The sequence below is a fragment of the Panthera tigris genome, chromosome C1 (assembly GCF_018350195.1).
Source record: "Panthera tigris isolate Pti1 chromosome C1, P.tigris_Pti1_mat1.1, whole genome shotgun sequence".
NCBI lineage: Eukaryota > Metazoa > Chordata > Mammalia > Carnivora > Felidae > Panthera > Panthera tigris.
In genome coordinates this window covers 136,562,802-136,583,117 of record NC_056667.1, presented here as the reverse complement: position 1 = coordinate 136,583,117, position 20,316 = coordinate 136,562,802, and the positions used below count along the sequence as shown (strand labels likewise).

Sequence of the window (20,316 nt, the reverse complement as noted above, 5' to 3'; positions counted from 1 at the left end):
GCTAAGTGTAAACCAGCTAGTTTAATTTTTTTTTAATGTTTATTCATTTTTGAGAGACAGAGATAGAGCATGAGTGGGGAAGGGGCAGAGAGAGGGAGACACAGAATCTGAAGCAGGCTCCAGGCTCTGAGCTGTCAGCACAGAGCCCGACATGGGGCTTGAACTCAGAAATGCGAGATCATGACCTGAGCTGAAGTCAGACGCTCAACCGACTGAGCCACCCAGGTACCCCTAAACCAGGTAGTTTATATGGATTTTCTCATATGATTCTTCCAATCATGTCATGAGGTAACTGCTACAATTATCTCCCAATTTATAGACTAGGAAATTAAGACTTACCATGATCACACAGCTAGGAATTGGCAGAGATGATGTTTCAGCCAATATTATTGCTTTCCAGAAGCCACTACCTATAGGTGGGAACTATACAGACGCAGGATACCTGATTACTTAAAAAAAAAAAAAAAAGAAAGAAAGGTGAGAGAGAGGGGGAGAGAGAGAGAGAGACAGATCTCCAAACTCCATTATTGTTTTAGGGATTCTAACTTTATGACCACATCCAAATTCATACTTCATTAAACAAATAATTATTGATCACCTACTGTGTCTCAGGTACAGTTCTTAATGTTGAAAAAAGCAATGAATAAAACTGACAAAGTCATGAATACCATGTTGCTTGTATTCTCATGGGAGGGGCAGATGATAAAAAGACACAGGTTATGTATGTTGGAAGTAAGTTCTATTAAAAATAAAGCAGGGTAAAGGGAAAGAGTCTAATTGTGCAGGGAAATAATGTTCTTCCTATTTTCCCTTTTTGATAAGGTGATGTTTGAAAAGAGACCAAAATAAAGTGAGGAGGTGAGCCATGAAAATACCTAGGGAGAGAGAATTCCAGGTGGAAAAAGTAGTAGATGCAAAGATCCTCATGTAGAAAGATACCACTTTATGTTTTTAATGATAAAAAAGCAAGGGGGATCTCCCGGGTGGATTAAAATGAGCAAGGGGGATGAGTAACAGGAGGAGAGGTTAGAGAAGGATAGGGAACATAGGTCATAGCACCCTCTTCAGAATTTGTTGAGAGCCTCACTAAACTTCTGAATAGATTTGTTGACTTATCTGGCTGCTGTGGGGAGAATCAATAACAGGGAGTTATTATAATAATCCAAGTAAAAGATGCAGGTGGCTTAGAATAAAGTGGCGATGGAGTTGGTAAATGTGTGTGTGTGTGTGTGTGTGTGTGTGTGTGTGTGTGTGTGTGTGTGTATTATATACACAGAGATGCTTTATATATACACACATGTATACATACATTTCTGTACATACACACTTTTCATTGAAATATACTACACATATAGGAAAGCACACACATCAGAGGTGTTCAGCTGGATGAATTTTTTATTGGGCACACTAGTGTAGCCTGCTCTCATATTGAGAAACAGAATATTAGAATCCTAGAAGTGCCCTCATGCCACATTCTAGTAGCATACCATTCTTAACAAGGATAAGCACTGTTCTTATGTCTAAAATAAGGGTTGGCAAACTCCTTATGCAGAAGATCAGATGGTAAATATTTTAGGCTATTAGGACCACATGTATTTTTTGATACATATTATTTCCTCCAGTTATTTTCATAGTACAACTGTGTACAATTCTGTATTAGAAATAATATATGCCATTACAATTTTGAGAGTCTTGCCCTTCAGTCTTCTACCTTCCATAATATACAATTTTGAGTCCACAATTCTTTGTTTCCTATTTGTATGCCTTCACACCTGGCACTTTTGGATCCAAAGACTGGATTTTTCCAAAAGGCAATGTTTTCTGTCCTGCTCCTCATCCCCATCACATATCATGACTATGTGACTCAGTTTTATTGTTATTGAATTGTCCTCTCTATCAAAGTGACGAGTGATCAGATGTTAGTAATCCAAATACTATCCAAATATTGCTCTTATTAGGGAGAGCGAAGCAGCAGTTTCACTCAGTGTAGATTGCTCAGACTTCACAGCAGTCACTGGGAGAACTAGATGGCTCTGATGTCATACCAGAGGTCTTCCAATCCCAGGACAGTCTTGAATCCAGAAATATTCTCTACTCAGAACCAATATAAACAGTATTTTAAAACTTTTGAAGTTTATTTATTTATTTATTTATTATTTATTTATTTATTTATTATTTATTTATTTATTTATTTTATTTATTTATTTTTTTAATATATGAAATTTCCTGTCAAATTGGTTTCCATACAACACCCAGTGCTCATCCCAAAAGGTGCCCTCCTCAATACCCATCACCCACCCTGCCCTCCCTCCCACCCCCCATCAACCCTCAGTTTGTTCTCAGTTTTTAACAGTCTCTTATGCTTTGGCTCTCTCCCACTCTAACCTCTTTTTTTTTTTTTTTTCTTCCCCTCCCCCATGGGTTTCTGTTACGTTTCTCAGGATCCACATAAGAGTGAAACCATATGGTATCTGTCTTTCTCTGTATGGCTTATTTCACTTAGCATCACACTCTCCAGTTCCATCCACGTTGCTACAAAAGGCCATATTTCATTCTTTCTCATTGCCACGTAGTATTCCATTGTGTATATAAACCACAATTTCTTTATCCATTCATCAGTTGATGGACATTTAGGCTCTTTCCATAATTTGGCTATTGTTGAGAGTGCTGCTATAAACATTGGGGTACAAGTGCCCCTATGCATCAGTACTCCTGTATCCCTTGGATAAATTCCTAGCAGTGCTATTGCTGGGTCATAGGGTAGGTCTATTTTTAATTTTCTGAGGAACCTCCACACTGCTTTCCAGAGCGGCTGCACCAATTTGCATTCCCACCAACAGTGCAAGAGGGTTCCCGTTTCTCCACATCCTCTCCAGCATCTATAGTCTCCTGATTTGTTCATTTTGGCCACTCTGACTGGCGTGAGGTGATATCTGAGTGTGGTTTTGATTTGTATTTCCCTGATAAGGAGCGACGTTGAACATCTTTTCATGTGCCTGTTGGCCATCCGGATGTCTTCTTTAGAGAAGTGTCTATTCATGTTTTCTGCCCATTTCTTCACTGGGTTATTTGTTTTTCGGGTGTGGAGTTTGGTGAGCTCTTTATAGATTTTGGATACTAGCCCTTTGTCCGATATGTCATTTGCAAATATCTTTTCCCATTCCGTTGGTTGCCTTTAGTTTTGTTGGTTGTTTCCTTTGCTGTGCAGAAGCTTTTTATCTTCATAAGGTCCCAGTAATTCACTTTTACTTTTAATTCCCTTGCTTTTGGGGATGTGTCGAGTAAGAGATTGCTACGGCTGAGGTCAGAGAGGTCTTTTCCTGCTTTCTCCTCTAAGGTTTTGATGGTTTCCTGTCTCACATTCAGGTCCTTTATCCATTTTGAGTTTATTTTTGTGAATGGTGTGAGAAAGTGGTCTAGTTTCAACCTTCTGCATGTTGCTGTCCAGTTCTCCCAGCACCATTTGTTAAAGAGACTGTCTTTTTTCCATTGGATGTTCTTTCCTGTTTTGTCAAAGATGAGTTGGCCGTACGTTTGTGGGTCTAGTTCTGGGGTTTCTATTCTATTCCATTGGTCTATGTGTCTGTTTTTGTGCCATGAAGTTTATTTATTTACTTAGAGACACAGACATCATGAGCAGCAAAGGGGCAGAGAGAAGAAGAGAGAGAATCCCAAATATGCTCTTCACCATTAGCACAGAGCCTGATTGCAGGGCTCAAACTCACGAAACCGCAAGATCATGACCTGAGCCGAAACTGAGAATCTGACGCTTAACCAACTGAGCCACCCAGACATCCCACCAATATTTTAAAAGAAATGGAGGGCCTGGCTACCACAACTCTTTTGGGTACTTCGAGGAATTCCCTGAGAAATGGCAAACATCCTTCAGGGAGGGTATAGTAACCATACTTACACAATATATTTGCTTCTCTCTAATTTTTTTTTTTTTTTTTTTTTTTTTTTTTTTTTTTTTTTTTTTGGAGGGGAGGAATGGGTATGGCAAATAATCTGAGTTCCGAGAATTTATGAGGACAATGACATTACTATCAGGGGTGCCTAAGACCACCCTCAGGTACAATGATTTTCTATGTATTTATTTTTAATGTAAGCTCTACACCCAAGGTGGGGCTTGAACTCAGGACCCAGAGATCAAGAGTCACATGGTCTATTGACTAAACCAGCCAGGTGCCCCGGGTTTTTCTGGAAGAGCTCATGGAACTCAGAAAATCTGTTATGCTGCCAGTTGTGGTTTATTACAGTGAGAGGATCCAAATTAAAATCAGAAAATTGAAAGGCACATAAAGCAGAGTCCAGGATAGACTAGGTGTGAGCTTCTAGTTGGCCTCTCCTGGAAGAGTCTAGCAAACAGCACCTAATTCTTCCAGCAACAATATATGGCAACACATATGAGTATTGTCAACCAGGGAAGCTCACCCAAGACTTGGTGTCAGGATTTCATTTGGGGTTAGTCATATAGGCATAGAGTTCCCATGTGGTTGATCTTAGTTTCCAGCCCCTCCAGAGGTCCAGCTAGTACCATATGACTCAAGAGCCCCACCATAAATTGTTAGCTAAACTATCTGGCGTGGCCCAAGGGCCCAGATAAATGAAAATATTCTTTTGAGGCAGAATATTTCAAAGGTTTAGAGGTTATCTCTTAGGAGCCAATCAAGGACCATACCTTTGTTTGGAATGTGCAGGGTTTGAACACCCCATACCTGCTGAAGTATAGATCTAAACTTCACATAAGGTATATATCCATGTATTTCCCAAGAAGGATAGCTCAAATTTAAAACTATAATTTCATCTCCTTTATGAATGTGCCATTTTCCCCCCTCTGGTTGGAATTCACTGATCTTTTATCTACTTTTACCAGGTTATAGCACACTTTATGTTATCAAATGTTTTGTTATTTCAACATTGGAATTCAAGAAAGCTGGATCAGTCACATTTTGCTAGGCAGCACACAACTACAAAATCTCTATGGCAAACAGACAACACTTACCATTTATTTCTCTCACACCCCTGTGAATTGGCTATAATTCTTCTGTGTCAGTCAGGGCAGGTCTGCTTCATGTGTTTCATTTAAGTAACCAGCTGGGGGTACCTGGGTAGCTCAGTTAGTTAAACGTCCTATGTTGATTTCAGCTCAGGTCATGATCTCAAGGTTTTTGACTTCTGGCCTCACATTGGGCTCTGCACTGATGGTGTGGAGCCTGCTTGGGATTCTCTCTCTCCTTTTCTCTGTGCCCCTACCTCATTCTCTCCCTCTCTTTCAAAATAAATAAACTTAAAAAAAATAAATTGTCTTTTAAAGAAAGAGAGAGAGAAAGAAAGAAAAATGAATGAACGAACCCACCTAGAGGTGAAGCAGGTTGCCGGGCTTTGTTCTTCTTATGGCTATGACAGAAGCATAAGATGACAAGCATAGTGCCTAATTATATTTCAAACCTCTACTTAGGTCACATCTGTTAATCATTGGCCAGAGTAGGTCACACAGGCAATACCAAAATCTAGGGCTAGGGCAGTACATGCTGCTTACCATGAGGTTGTGGTAAAGGAATTGACTAATAATACTTCAGGGGAGAGAATGGGGGCCATGTTTAATCTACCACAGGAGCTATGATAGAATAGAAAAATTCAGAATGGCTTTCACAGCCTGGCATGGTGAATTAATTGTTCATAGTCTGGGCGTAGTTACTCAACATCATTTTTACTTGGTTTTCTCATATGTAAAAAGTAAATGAAAATAATTACTTGAGTTTTGTTGTGAGGATTAAAGGTAACATGGAAGTGTCAAGCCTACTGGTGTGATACTAGGTACAAAACAAATGATAAGATTTATTATTATGATATTGAAGTTACATTGCTTCCTCTTTAGAAGCAACAATAAGGATAATAATAGCTTATATTTAAAGTGTTTGTTATATACATGGTATTATCGTAAGTACTTACATAGCAGGCACTCTTTTTCTCAGCCTTTTCTGGGTGAACAAGAGAAGCTGAGAAAAGCTAAAAAATATGCCCAAAGTTAGCTTTCATTTTGTTTCAGACCACTTCAAAACCAAGTGCTTAAAACAATAATTGCTTACTTAGATCATGATTTTATGGGCTGACTATTAGGAATGGGCTCAGGTAGATGGTTTTTCTGGACTCCTCCAGATTCAGCCATTTATCTGTAGTTAGTTCTCTGGTTGGCTGGAACTACCCAGTCTAGAATGGACTCAGCTGTGCTGGCTCATCATTCTTCTTTGCAGTCTCTTATCTTCTAGACTGAGATCTTGGGCTTATTTACCTGTTTGCTGGGCAGGGTTCTAAGAAAACAAGTGGAAAACTAAGCTGCTTCAGGCCTAGGATTCTAACTGGTGCATCATAACTTTTACTTCATTCACTTGACCAAAGCAAGTCACAGAGCCATCCCAGACTCAAAGTAATGGTAAATAGAATGCATCTCTTAAAGAGAAAAGCTATATAGAAACATTACAAAGAGCATAGATACAAGGAGGAATGAAGTATTGTGACCAACTCTGGAGTCTACCACAGTCTGCCTTCTGGCTACAATTTTCACAGTCTTTCCCATGGAAAATATATTCTTACTTCTTCTACAAGTCATACCATGAACTATGACATCAGGTTTGAAATCTAGAATGTAATTATGGTAAGTCCAGATGAAACTTATCATATGTGGATTTTCTTGATCCTGAGACTCATGAAATGAAAGTTTATCTATCCCACAAGCATCCAGTCTACACTGTTAAAACAGAGATAGAATAACTTCAATAAATACTATCATTCTAAAAGAAAAAAAGAAGGGGGGGTGGTACATGGCAGTGGCTGGTCCATAGCAGTTTTAAAATATAGGTGGGGAAAGTGTTGTCAGCCTCCCTTATCTTGGAGTAAATAGTCTTTAAGATGACTCTGTATTCCTTGGGAGTCGTTTCCCAGTTTGGTCTCCATGGCTTCTGGTTCTACCCTCTGGGCTATTGACTCTGCCCTCTAGGACATCTTTCCTTTTTCAGTTTCCTTCCTTGGCCCTTTAAAATATTTTGTCATTCAGCCCTAGAAAGTTGGGAGCCCAGAGGCCTTTTTGCAATGTGAGTAAAATCATGCTTTCTGGAACCAGGCTGATGCCTTTTATACATATACATTTTTTTTCTAAATTATTGTGGGCTTTATTAAAAAGGTAAACTCACTATTGCTTTTTACACATGGCTCTCTACAGATAGGCTCATTTACTGTCACTTTGGGATTGGGATTCTGTGGGACCGTCTTCTCGAGAATCTGAGAAATAGTTTTGTCTATCTGAGAGTCTGTTTGAAAACATATTAATTTTTTCAGATTTCTTAAGAGAGGACTTTGGACTTAGAGTCTTGCATGGATCTTTTTTCCTCAGTCCTCATTTTATACTGAGGATTTTTACTGACTGGGAAGACTGAAGATAAGAAACATTTGCATCCCAGAAAATGATGTCCCCTCTGTGTTCCCTCAAAATTCTCCTTGTAAACTGGCCAGTTCTTTATTTAGCCCATTTCCTTCTTCCTGTACCTATATGTAGTTAGGACCAACCAGCTGACATTTCAGCATTTTGTAGAGATCTCTAGAGCCCAAATCCAAAGTTAATTATATACATTTGCTGTATTTCATGTTCTTATAGGTAACACTTTTGTCTATTATTTTATTCAAAAAAAACCCTCCAATAACAATTTTATTTCCCCCCGGCATTTGCTAAGAGTTTGCCATTTTCTCAGCCTCTACTTAGTACTCACTGCCAATGGCGCTTATTTTAGATTTTTGTCATGGCAGCACCTCAATTCTAGGAACCGATTATTTCTGCATCAGTTAGTTTTTACCGTGTTAAAAAAATCATAGAATTTAGTGGCTTTAAACAGTAGCCAATTAAAAAAAAATGTAGCTCATAGTCCTGTTCGTCATCATATTGAGCTGGACTCCATTGCACTTGTGTCTGCAGTTCGCTGTGAGGTCAGCTGGGGTCTTCTTAGTATAGAATGGCCTCAACTGAGGCTACTCATCTTGGTTCCCTGTGTTTTGTCATCATCCAGCAGGAGAGCCTGGGCTTGTTCTCATGGTGACTGCTCAGAGTTTCAGGAAATCAAACAGAGGCAGGCAAAGTCTTTGAGGCCTCAAATTTCAACCGGTACGCTTTCATTTCTGCTATTCTGTGACGAAAAGAAGCTATAGGGCCAGCCAAGAGTTAGGAGAAGGGAAAATGGAGTCAGTTCTTGATGTGAAAAGGTGCAAAGTAACATATTAAGGGACACAGATAGAAAGAACACAGAAGGATTTAAGGCTCTTTTTGCAACATAGAATACTCTACTGTATCTCACTATCAGTAAATTTTGTTACAGTTAATGATTTCTCAAGAAACACATCAAAGTAATTATTATTCCTTCTAGAAAGGATAGCTGTGGCCTCATAAAAACTTTTCTGCTTCCTTGGGGATTTACTCAGACTTTCTGACTATACAGCTTACCCCTGTACAAGTTAGTATCCTACTTCTGATACTCGTAGTCTGCTTGTTTCAGTAGGCAGATCGCAATCTGACTCTTGCCTACTTGCCTGTCTTCGGCTCTGCACAACTCTACCTGGTCGGATCTAGACCCATGGAGTTGGTTCTGGATTGTTGTGTGATGCTTCATGCACCTTGGAGTCATCATTACCACCAGTCAGGCTATCGTTGGGAGGGATACTCCACAAAAGAGTATATCTAACCTCTGCAAGTCCTGTCTCAGTGGGAACATGGTCTAAAGACCTTTCTTATCATGTACTTCCTTCTGATTAGCTCAGTGATTAGACTTTTCTCATGAATTACAAGTTATCTAAACAAAATGTGCAAAATACATAATTTATTTTTTTAATTTTTATAATCTAAAAGGGAAAACAATTTTAACTTTGATGATTGAAGTTCTTGTGCTTTGTCAGGAATTACAAGAATTATGTCAGGGTCGCCTGAGCGGCTCAGTCACTTAAGCGTCTGACTTCGGCTTAGGTCATGATCCCACAGTTCGTGGGTTTGAGGCCCGTGTCAGGCTCTGTGCTGACAGCTCAGAGCCTGGAGCCTGCTTCAGATTCTGTCTTTCTCTATCTCTCTCTCTGCCCCTCCCCCACTTGTGCCCTGTCTGTCTCCGTCTCTCAAAAATAAATAAACGTTAAAAAAAAAAATAATTACATCAGAAATTTCTTCGTTGAACATTTTTGCTTAAGGATATATGGTAGGATTGAATCAAGACAAGGTGACAGGGCTTCACAAAAGTAGAAATTGCCGTTGTTATATATTTTGTATAACAGAAATAAATGGTTAATCAATTAACAATTAATTTTTTGGTAATTAATTGACCTAACTGGTGGTAAATTTTCTCAATACTCCACAAAAGAGACAGTCATGTTGATTTTTTATAGCGGTACAGGTTTTTGCAAGAATGGATATCTGCTCTGCCAGCTACACAATGATTCCAGTGGTGCAACCATTTATATGTAACCTTATTGTGAGAGTTGTGTGGGGAAGCACCATGAGCTGAGTGATTTCACCCCACGTTTTAGCTCTATAAGTGGTGGGATTGGTTTGGCTCTCCTGATACTGAGCATTTCTATTGGGCAGAGTTTATGAACACTATCTCAAAAGGGACCTATATTCATATATGCTTATTTATCCATGTAATTGCTTAGGCATTTACAAAATAGCTATAGCAGTTGTTCATATATAACTTTGATAATAGTCTCTAGTCTAATCTTCAGTGGTTAGGGTAGCATCTAATTCCACACCACATGCATACTCCGTAGAGACGGTACTTAAAAGTAGGAGATGTTTTCTTTAGAAACTAGCTATGCAGAGAAGAGGAATAGAATCCCTGCCCACTTCAGTGTTGTTAGCCCCATGAGTTTCAGTTATCAAGAGGAAAGAGTATATTGGATAGAAGTATTCAAGTTAGATAGTATAAGCTGAGGACTCTATTTTTCCTCAAAAGTAAAACTTTTTTGACTGAGAACATTTACATGAAACATATAGTTGCAGGCAGTCAATATCTGTTGAATGATTGATTAATAACCCCCTCCAAGATTGTATGATAATTGACTTTATTTTAATGATTGTGCGAACTGTGCTTTTTTTCTACAGTGATGAAAATGACGAGGATGAAAGAAGGTTGTATCTGTCTGACATGTCCATGTTACCTGCTTGTTAGCAGTTAGGCCATGTCTGAGCCCTCTGACAACTATTCTGTGTTATAAAATTCATATAAAAATGGTCTGAGCCAGGGGCACCTGGGTGGCTCAGTTGGTTAAGTGGCCAACTCTTGATTTTGGCTCAGGCCATGATCTCACATCATGAGTGAGTTGTCCTGCATTGGGCTCCATGCTAACAGTGTGGAAACTGCTTGGGATTCTCTCTCTCTCTCTCTCTCTCTCTCTCTCTCTCTCTCTCTCTCAAATTAATAAATAAACTTAAAAAAGCTTTTAAATAGAGAGTTTCTTAAAAAAATAAAATGGTCTGAGCCCTCACGTCATGTATATGCAAATCTTTAAATCTTTACAGTATCTCCCATGATTTTTGAGCGGTAATGTTGTGAATGGTGGTAGGGAGAACGTTTTTAATAGTGTTTATAAAAAGTAGAAAAGAGAGTTGACTTGGAAGGCCAGAAGGGTTTTCACGCAGGTGTGAAAGTCCCTGTAGAGTTTATACACACGTGGATTCATCAGTTATCTGCTGCCTTCACTTCTGTCAGTCTGCTGAAGAAATATACAACCTCATAAATTCATTCACGTTTAAAACTCATGGCCTATAACTTCAACTGTGATTATTCCAAGTGTATATAATCTCTATAGGGAATTTAGCAAACAATTAGTGATTTTAAAATAATGGTTGCATGGGCAGTTGGCTTGCTTAGTCAGTAGAGTGTGCAACTCTTGATCTTAGGGTCATGAGTTCAAACCCCAGTTTGGCATTGAGTCTACTTAAATAATATAAAATAATGGTTGCAAATTATGGTTTTGACGTTCCTTGGATTTCAGTAAGTTCTTTGTGAAGAAATCTCAAGGATTGCTAACTCAGTGTCATTTTAACAGAAGACTTCAGGTAACTTTGGAAGGAAACTCTTTATTTCAAGAAAGAACACAAAAGTTGAAGCCTAAGGATCTGTTCTTAAGCCCAGAAAAGTTTTATAAATTAATGTGAGGCTTTAGTTACTTTACTACATTGACTTTCAGTTCTTCTGTCATTAGTAAGTTTGCTTTTTGCCTTCTTGTATTTTTATGGGTCATTCTATTACAGGGAAGATATGGAATGTACTTGAGAATGTTCAAAGAAAGTTTATTGTTGAAGGTACAGAATACCAAGGCCACATGTCCATTAGAATGGAGAATAAAATCATAGTGTACTTCTTAGGAACTATTTAAAACTCCATTCTGTATTTACTTGTGAATAATTACTTATTCTCTGATTTTTTTTTCTTAAAGCATAAAATGATTTTGAGAGGATTCTGAATTTAAGTTAAAAATTTATAAATTAAAAGCATGAGAATCCTTTGTAGTTCACACACACACACATACATGCAGGGTATAGGTGATGAAGAGTATTCTTCCTCCATTACATTAAGTAGCTCTGCTAAGAATTTTATCTTAAATGGAACATATATATATATATATATATATATATATATATATATATATGAAAATTGGTCTTTTCTTTAAGAAAATAGCTCTAATTTCTAATTGAGTCATTGAATTAAAGCATACCATTACAAAGCCAAGAAATAATTAAACAATGTTTTTGAGAGTTGCTAATGTAACAGCAATATATTATATTTTTATTAAAGCCCCTAAAACAGTATTTAGCAAATAAGTATTTATTTTGGAATAGTGGTAACACAATCAAGTATACATTGGGCAAACAGCTATGTTTAGGTATATAAGTTATAGAAAGTACTCATACACTCACTTCACTTTGAACTCTATAGGAAAGGCAATGCTTAGAAAATGCAAAAGGGAAACAATTACTATAGCTATTGTTTTCCACATCGAAGACATTACATGGTTATATTTTTTAAACCAAACTGTATGTGGATAACTTTTTAATTTTTTTCTAGCAAAAGTTTGATATACTCCTAAAATAAAGTTGCATATGATTTAGAAATATATCTTCATTCATATGTGTTCTTTGGTCTTTTATTGACATTTAGTAAAACATAAGAATTTGAAACTTAACACTGAAGAGCAGTTCAATCTTAAAATGAAAGGTGCTTTAACATGAACTCCTTTCATCTCATGAAATACTTGTTTCCTTTCATGCATAAGTGTGTGGACTTCTGTCCTTGATTCTTGAATTGGAATTTTAACAAAAAAATTTTTTTTAATTTTAATGTTTATTTACTTTTGAAAGAGACAGAGTACAAGTGGGTAAGGGGCAGAGAAAGAGGAAGACATGCGATCTGAAGCAGGCTCCAGGCTCTGAGCTGTCAGTACAGAGCCCGATGCAGAGCTTAAACCCATGAACCATGAGAACATGACCAGAGCTGAAGTCGGACACTTAACCAACTGAGCCACCCAGGCGCCCCAGAATTTTAACAAAATTTAAACATGTCTTACCATTTGGAAATACATGGATGAAACTTGGAGGGTATTATGCTAAGTGAAATTAGTCAGAGAAAGACAAATATCATATGACTTCACTCATATGAGGAATTTAAGATACAAAACAGATGAATATGAGGGAAGGGAAGCAAAAATAATATAAAAACAAGGAGGGGGACAAAACTTATATAAAAGACTCTTAAATATAGGGAACAGAGGGCTGCTGGAGGGATTGTGGGTGGGGGGATGGTCTTGGGTAAGGAGCATTAAGGAATCTGCTCCTGAAATTATTGTTGTACCATATGCTAACTAACTTGGATGTGAATTAAACAATAAAATATATGTGTCTTTTGCAGTGTGGAAGCTGAGGAATGGAACAAGATGGCGGCATGAGCAGAGACTTCTAAGGTAGGCCTCCCTTACCACCTCAGCTCAGCCTGCATATTGACGTTCTCTTATATCAGACCTCAGGGCAGGATCTGGTCAAAATCCTTATTTGTCCCAGTCATTCATCCAATAAATAAATGTATATTCTTATCTACCAACTGTAATGGAAATGAGCTATCAGAGCAATTACAAGTTTTATAAAGTTTTATTGGAATGCCTAGAAATGTACAACTGAACTTGTTTAGAAGTGCTGCTAATGGTGCATCAAGGTCAACATGGCTCTTATCTTTTAGTTGGGACACACAACAGATGGTATCATGAACAGGAAAAAGATGCCCACCCTAGAGGTATGATGGTGATTATCCAGCACTCATGGAGGTTAAACAAGCACAGGAAAAAATCAGGGATTTGTGAGATTCCCTAAGGCAGAAAGCAATATACTTCTGTCCAAGAAGAATCCACTGCTGTTGGGTTTGGTCTGGACTAAGGTCTTCTCTACCCAGATTAGGGATAGGGGCAATTTGAATGGAGGCAATTCAGTTCTGATAGGAAAACAATGAAGCACTTTAGAGAATTCGTCTCTCAGTTTGTCCTGCTAGATAGATAGTACTTCGTCTTTGAGTTTACAAGCTTCTGTGTAGGAAAGAGAGAAGGTAACATGTCATAAATATGACTGGAAGAATTGGTACATAATGTTGTCCCACATATTCAGAAATGGAATCCAGACTCTAATTTCAGTGATGATCATGGCATTCCCGTAAAATTTTATAGCTCATTTTTATGTGCCTACATAGACTTAAGTGACAAGTATTTGTCTCAGGTTTATGATATGCACTGAATGAATATCAAGTTAAAAAGGACATCAACTTTAAAACTTCCTTTCATAGCTTATTGAGATAACTATTTTCTTACATAATCACAGAGAAGGAAACCATTTGTAGTTTGACTAATTGGAACAGTAATCTACCCTTTTCAGAAAATGCTTTTGTCAGATGTACCTTAAAATACCTAGTCCTCTCCCCCTAATTCCTAGAACACGCAACAGGTTTCATTTGATTCTTCTGAATAAGAGCCTGATTATAAAAACTATATATTGGTCATTTTTTTTAATAAAGAGCAAATCCATTGTAATGTTTACTGATATTTGGACAAACTTATTCATGTAAACAAATGATTTCAAACTCTTAGGGACTTAAAAGTGGAAAGATTATTTCTGGATTACAGTACATGTCCTTTCCAAATCAGTGCAGGGAGGAGAGAGCTCTCCTTCATGTCCTTACTAAAGGGGCAAGCTGATGGAACAGCCATTATTTGAACACTGTCTTTCACTGTGGTAGGAGGAGGGCTTGGAATGGTGAAAGCTAACATTTTACTGGTCAAAGCAACTCACAGAGCCATGCCTAATTGCAGTGAGGGAGGAAAGCACAATCCAACCTACCAGAACCATGGTTTTTGTAAAAGCCCCAATGACTATCTCAGGGACAGCTTGGCAAAATCACTCAGATAATGCCTAGCTCTGACCTAGCAATTCCATTTCTAGTAATTCATACTATGGCACAAGCATGTTCATTTCTGTGCTGTTTGTAATAGCAGAAAGTAAAATCCTCAGGAAAGGTTTCTGATTAAATAAATCATGTTAAATTCATTCAATGGTATAACTCATAGCCTGTGAAAAATGAGTGGGATGTATTTGAATTAACATGGAAATCTATGATAAAGGAATATTGTTAATACAGTGTATGTGCATGTGATGGTGGTGGTGGGGAATGTGTGTGCATGCATTTGTGAGCTGATACATGCAAAGCACTTAGAACAGTGCTTGACACAAATAATAGTATCTAATACTTACATGCAATTTTTTATATGTGAGGCACTCTTCTACCTGTTGTACATCACTTAAGTCATTGGATGACAACAATCATTTGAAATGATTTTATTATTCTCAATTCCCAAATGAGGAAACTTACAAAGAGTATCTGTTTGAACAATTTCTAGAATGATGTTTTAGAAACTGTAATGAGTATGGGCAGTGGTTCTAAGAGATGGAGTGTTTTTTGTTTTTGTTTTTGTTTTAATTCACTGTATTGCTTTCTGTTGCTCTTAGAATTTTCACCATGAGAACATGTTACTTTTGTAGTTAAACTCTGGTAATAAGAATAGATGTCCTGACAATGAACCAAGAGGAGCTCATTCCTGCTAAATGTATTTATACCTCTGCACCCTGATGAAGGTGAATTTTTTCTATGCAGGGAGAATACTTACGACAGAAGCTCTCAACTCCAATGATTCCCTTTGTCATAATTAAGCAAAGACTGAGCTGGTTATTCTTGATACCATGTTAGGTATTTGAGTGTAATGATCTGCAGTAGGTTTGATTTTTGTCCCATACTTTCTCCTCTTTCTGGATTCTGCATTGCGGTACTGTTGCCGTCAGTCTTGGCTAAGTGGACTGGCTTTGGAAGTGGTTTGTACTGTCTTGAAGCAGAGTACTGAAGAGTCACTGTGAGGCTGTCCTCCTGCTCTTTTCTCCCTGCAGTGGGAAGGGTAATATCCAGACAGGGGTTGCTTTATCCTGAATCTTAGAGGGAAGAGAACATAAAAAACAGCTTTAGAACATGTAACATGAGTGAGAAATTAGAAATGAACTTTGTTGTGTCAAGCCATTGGAACAGAATCATTTGCTGCTATCGCATAAACCAGTACAATTTAATACAGGACTTCAGAGAAATTAAGAAAGCAGAATTGGAGAAAATATGCTTTTTAGCAATCCTCGGGAGTGGGGACTCTGGGACCTATCAGCCTTTTGTGCTTTTTATTGTTTTTTATCTGTGTGTGTGTGTGTGTGTGTGTGTTATAGTATTAGCTCTTGGAACTGCTTTACCTGAAGTTCTCTACAGCTTGTTCTCCTGGAAGAATGGAAGAAGAAAAATGTGTATTGTTCCACTGCTTTCCTCTTGGCAGGCTAGGACTGGAAGACTTGTTACACGATTTCAATCTGATCTTTATTTCTGTTTGTAAAAGATTGACTTGTTCTGCAGATCCTGTCAGTTGAAGAAGTGCCAATATTACAGAGTGTAAAAAATTGTGTTTCCTTTCCCACAATTCATTTCTCTATAGAGTTTCTCACTTAATTGCAAAATGTTGGAATCATTTTAATTTTCAGGTTTTTTTTTATTATCTAAATTAAGACATGATAGAATTATATATTTTTTTCTCTAGGTCTTTGATGTATTTCATTTGACATGAAATGCCTAATTCTTGGTCTTGACACTGAAGGGTCAGTGACCTGCTATAGTGATCAAGTTGTTAAGTGCTATAAGTTAATTTCCCTATCAAGCATAATTGCCAACTAATATAAAAATTATGTTTCCAAGAATTTTAAAGATATGGTTCTACTTTTACTCATTTAAAGAAAAAAAAAGGCTTGATTTTCTTCTAATGGAGCTAAACTGATTGCTTACATCTTAGCAAAATAAAGAGAATAGCATATTTTATATCTCTTTTCCAAGGGTCTAAATGTCATCAGTTTTTTTAGCTAAAGAGAAATACACTGATTCTTTTAGTGTGTTTATTTCTGTAAGTTCTACTGCCCAGTGGAGACTGTTAGAAACCTCCCTGGGATACTTGGCATTGGGAGGTTTGCCATGATCCATAGTCAATCTGTACACAAGCAGCATTTCAGGACTGTTGACCAAGATGAGTGAGGCATCTCTGCCCCAGTATTAAAACAATATCAAAGATATCTCGAGAAAAGATCCTTCTCTGCAATCAGCAGTTATGCTGTCCCTCTTCTGTACAACCTGGTCAAAGGACTGCCCCGCTCTGTTCCACTTTATGTACAGGATCGAAGCCTTCTGTGGCATTCATTTAGACCAATCCTTTTATCCTGATTTCCAAATGTGGCCTCAGAAGGAGGACAGATTGAGAATACCATGTGATTTGTGCTATGCTCTACAAGGTCTAGAAAGTATTCTAATGATGACCACACATAAACCTGTTTTGGAGGAATTTAGGAGACTTCAAGGATAGTCCCCCCCCCCCCAGCCTCCCTTTTGCCTTCCAAAGCCATGAGGAAATTTTCTGATAGTATTTTAGATATAATTATTCTTCAAGACATAGAAAACCTAGGGAAACGTAAGTGGCTTTTCAAAGATGATAGGGAATTACAAAGTCTGTAAGAACGGTCTTTTTTTTTTTTTTAATGATTTATGCCACAACCTCAATTTCAATTTAAACTATATATATTTTAGTTACTACTAAAAATATTCCATAGAGGAAAAATAAGTCCTCTGGTGGTTAACATATAAAATGAATTATTCTATCAGCATTTGAGAAGTGTTTTTTTAAGGAAATGGATCTGAGAGAACAGCAAGTTCCAAACATGAAAATACATGTTGACTTAACACAGTTTTATTCTCAATGATTAGGATTTTCGTTATAAGGAATGGGGTGTTGGGTTATGAGTCAGGTTTGTTATTGGTGAATGAGATTCTGAATGTGGTGCTCCTGGGTAACTTTTTTGTGTTTTATCTTATAAACATTATTTTAATACATACAGTATACTTGCATAAGAATTGGTCAATTACTAATAATTGTAATTATTGCATTTATTGGTAATATGTTTAATGCTAGATAGATTACACACCAAAGATACAGGGACAAGCTTGAATGATGTGGTGTCTTGAGGGATTGCTATAAAGCCTGAGTCTTAGGGGGAAACCTGAGGGGAAGGAATGTAGTTGCTGGGAAAGCAATTAGAATCTCTTATTCTGATGCAGATTTTCCTAGAAGACTGTATAAAGGCAGGAAGAAGAGGTGGTAATATAAGGAGTACTAATAAAATCCTGAAATATTCAACTGGATTGTGACATGTTACTGAGTGTTTTGAGGCATGTAACGAGCAGGCTCTCTTCTGGCCTCCAATAATATCCACCTCCTGGTATTCACACCCTTGTGTAATCATCTTTCTTCAACTGTACACTGGCCCAGTGATTTGCTTCTAACCAGTAGAATAGAACCAAGGTGATGGGGTCTCAGTTCTTTGATTAGCTTACAAGGGACTCTAACTTCCAATTTGATAGCTATAGCCTATAGTCAATAGCTTGATAGTTTATAAAGAGATTCTCCCCCTTGCTGGCTTTGATAAAGCAACTTACCCTTGTGGGGAGGCCCACGGGCAAGAAAATTAGGCCTCTGGACAGAGAAAATGAGTTCTGCTAGGATCTAAGGCCCTTAGTCCAAGAGCTCTTGAGGAACTGAAATTCTGCCAACCTCGTGTAAGTGGTTTAGGAAGTGAATACTTCTCTAATTGAGCCTTCAGATGAGTTCCCAGCTCTGCTTATTGCTCTGATTGCATCCTTGTGAGAGACACCAAAGCAGAGAACCCAATTGAGTTGTGCCCAAATTCCTGACCTATGGAACTATAAGATAAATGTGTTATGTTGCTAAGTTTGTGGTAATGTATTATACAGCAATAGATAACAAATACATATTTCTTAATCATAATTCTGTTGTTAATTTTGTGATTCGCTTCTTGACTAGGACACGTCTTGATATTAAAATGTATACGTAAAATGTACATTTAAGCAAAGCTCAGTGTATAAGAAAAGGAATTGATAAAAAGCAGTAGTTCCCAACATTCAATTTGCATCAGAATCACCTGGAGCGCTTGTTAACACAGTAAGCTGCCCCCCTCCCCTCCAAGTTTTTGATTCGGCAAGTCTGGCTCTTAAAAATTCACATTTCTAAGAAGTGTCCAGGTATTATAGTTTCTTCTTGCTTCAGGACAGATTGCCACAAACTTAGTGGCTTTAAATTACACAAATATATAAGCTTACAATTCTAGAGGTCCAAAGTTGGAAGTAGGTCTGTGTGAATTAAAATTAAAGCGTCTCTTCCTGGAATCTCTAGGGAAGAATATGTTTTCTTGCTTTTTCTAGCTTCCAGGGGCTGCCTGCACTACTTGGCTTGTGGCCCCTTACTTCATCTTCCAAGCCAGTGGTATAGCCTCTTCAGATCTTTCTGACTCTGACCCCTGAACTCTCCTGCCCTTCCCTCTTTCACTTATGAAGACTCTTGTGATTACATTGATCCCAACTGGATAATCCAGGATAATCTTCTCAAGACCTGTAACTTAATCCTGTCTGCAAAGTCGCTTCTGCCATGTAAGGTAACATTTACAGGTTTCAGGATTAGGATATGGGCCCGTTGTTCTGCCCATCACATGGGTGATGTTGCTGTGCTGGCCCAGGGACTACACTGTGAGCATCAATGATTACAGATAATTGTAAGAACTGAGTTCCCTCTTCTTTTGCATTCTCTCTGAGTCCATCATGCCCGCTCTTAGCCTTGCTCTTCCTAAGATTCCACACCTTTTGTTCCTCTGTGGACTTAGAAACTTCTTGCTTCAGTATTCATATATGCCTCACAGAAGCTCTCAGGGGTCTCACTTGAATGTAGGGAGAAGTTAGCTGCACTGATGACAATTGAAATGCTTATTAATCAGACAGTTCTTTCTGATTTTTAGTTTTTATCTATGTTTTTTAATGTTTATGTTTTACCACAGCAAAAATCTTTCCTTTGGCGATACTGTGTATTTTGGTTTTTTTTTGAGCCAGTCAAATTCTAAATAGATTTTAACGCTCCCTAAAATGTTTTTCAAGATTAAATAAGAGAAATTCAAAGATACCACCATACCAACTGGGAACATTAATAGGCTAGAAATACCTCCCATACTTTTTTTTACATTTTCATATTTTTTCATAAAATAATTTGAATATTTTTTCTCTAATATGTAAATGTGTACACGAGTATGTGGGCATTGATTATGGCATTTAAAAATTCATTCACTCTGAATAATTAAGATACTTTCTTATTAATGATTCCCTTTAAGAGAATCATAATTGTTGTCAATCAATTAAATGATTTAGATTGAAGGCTAATAAAAATGTGTCATTTGCCCTGGTCTCTCACCTTATGTAGTGGCACAATTTTAGAATTAGATATGTGGATATCTTTGTGTCACAAAACCCTCTTAAAAGACAGGGATGAATTTTTAGATTTAATGTCTATATATTTTCCCTTCTAACATGCTTAGAGGCCATGGTGGATTTACCTCTTTCAGGGACTGAATCCTTCTCAATTAACTCACCCTGTTGTTCAAAATGCCAGGGGATGCCAGATTTGGTTTGGGAGTATAAGGGATGTTAAGGGTCTAAATAAAACCCCAAAAAACAAAAACCAAAAAACCTCTAGCTATAGAATCTCAATATGTGCCACAATTGATCACTGTTTTAGGATCAGGATAACTATATGCAGGTAGTAGTTAACTGTGTTTTATTGGGTGGG

General features: G+C 37.6%; 1 long non-coding RNA gene across 1 annotated transcript in view; it reads left to right on the top strand.

The window, feature by feature from the left end:
• The window catches only part of LOC122241328, a 308,631-nt gene that overhangs the window by 40,368 nt on the left and 247,947 nt on the right, over window positions 1–20,316 (top strand). Inside the window, exon 2 of the long non-coding RNA XR_006221401.1 lies at window positions 12,939–12,990. This is a non-coding gene — a long non-coding RNA (uncharacterized LOC122241328). The remainder of the gene's footprint in view (window positions 1–12,938; window positions 12,991–20,316) is intronic.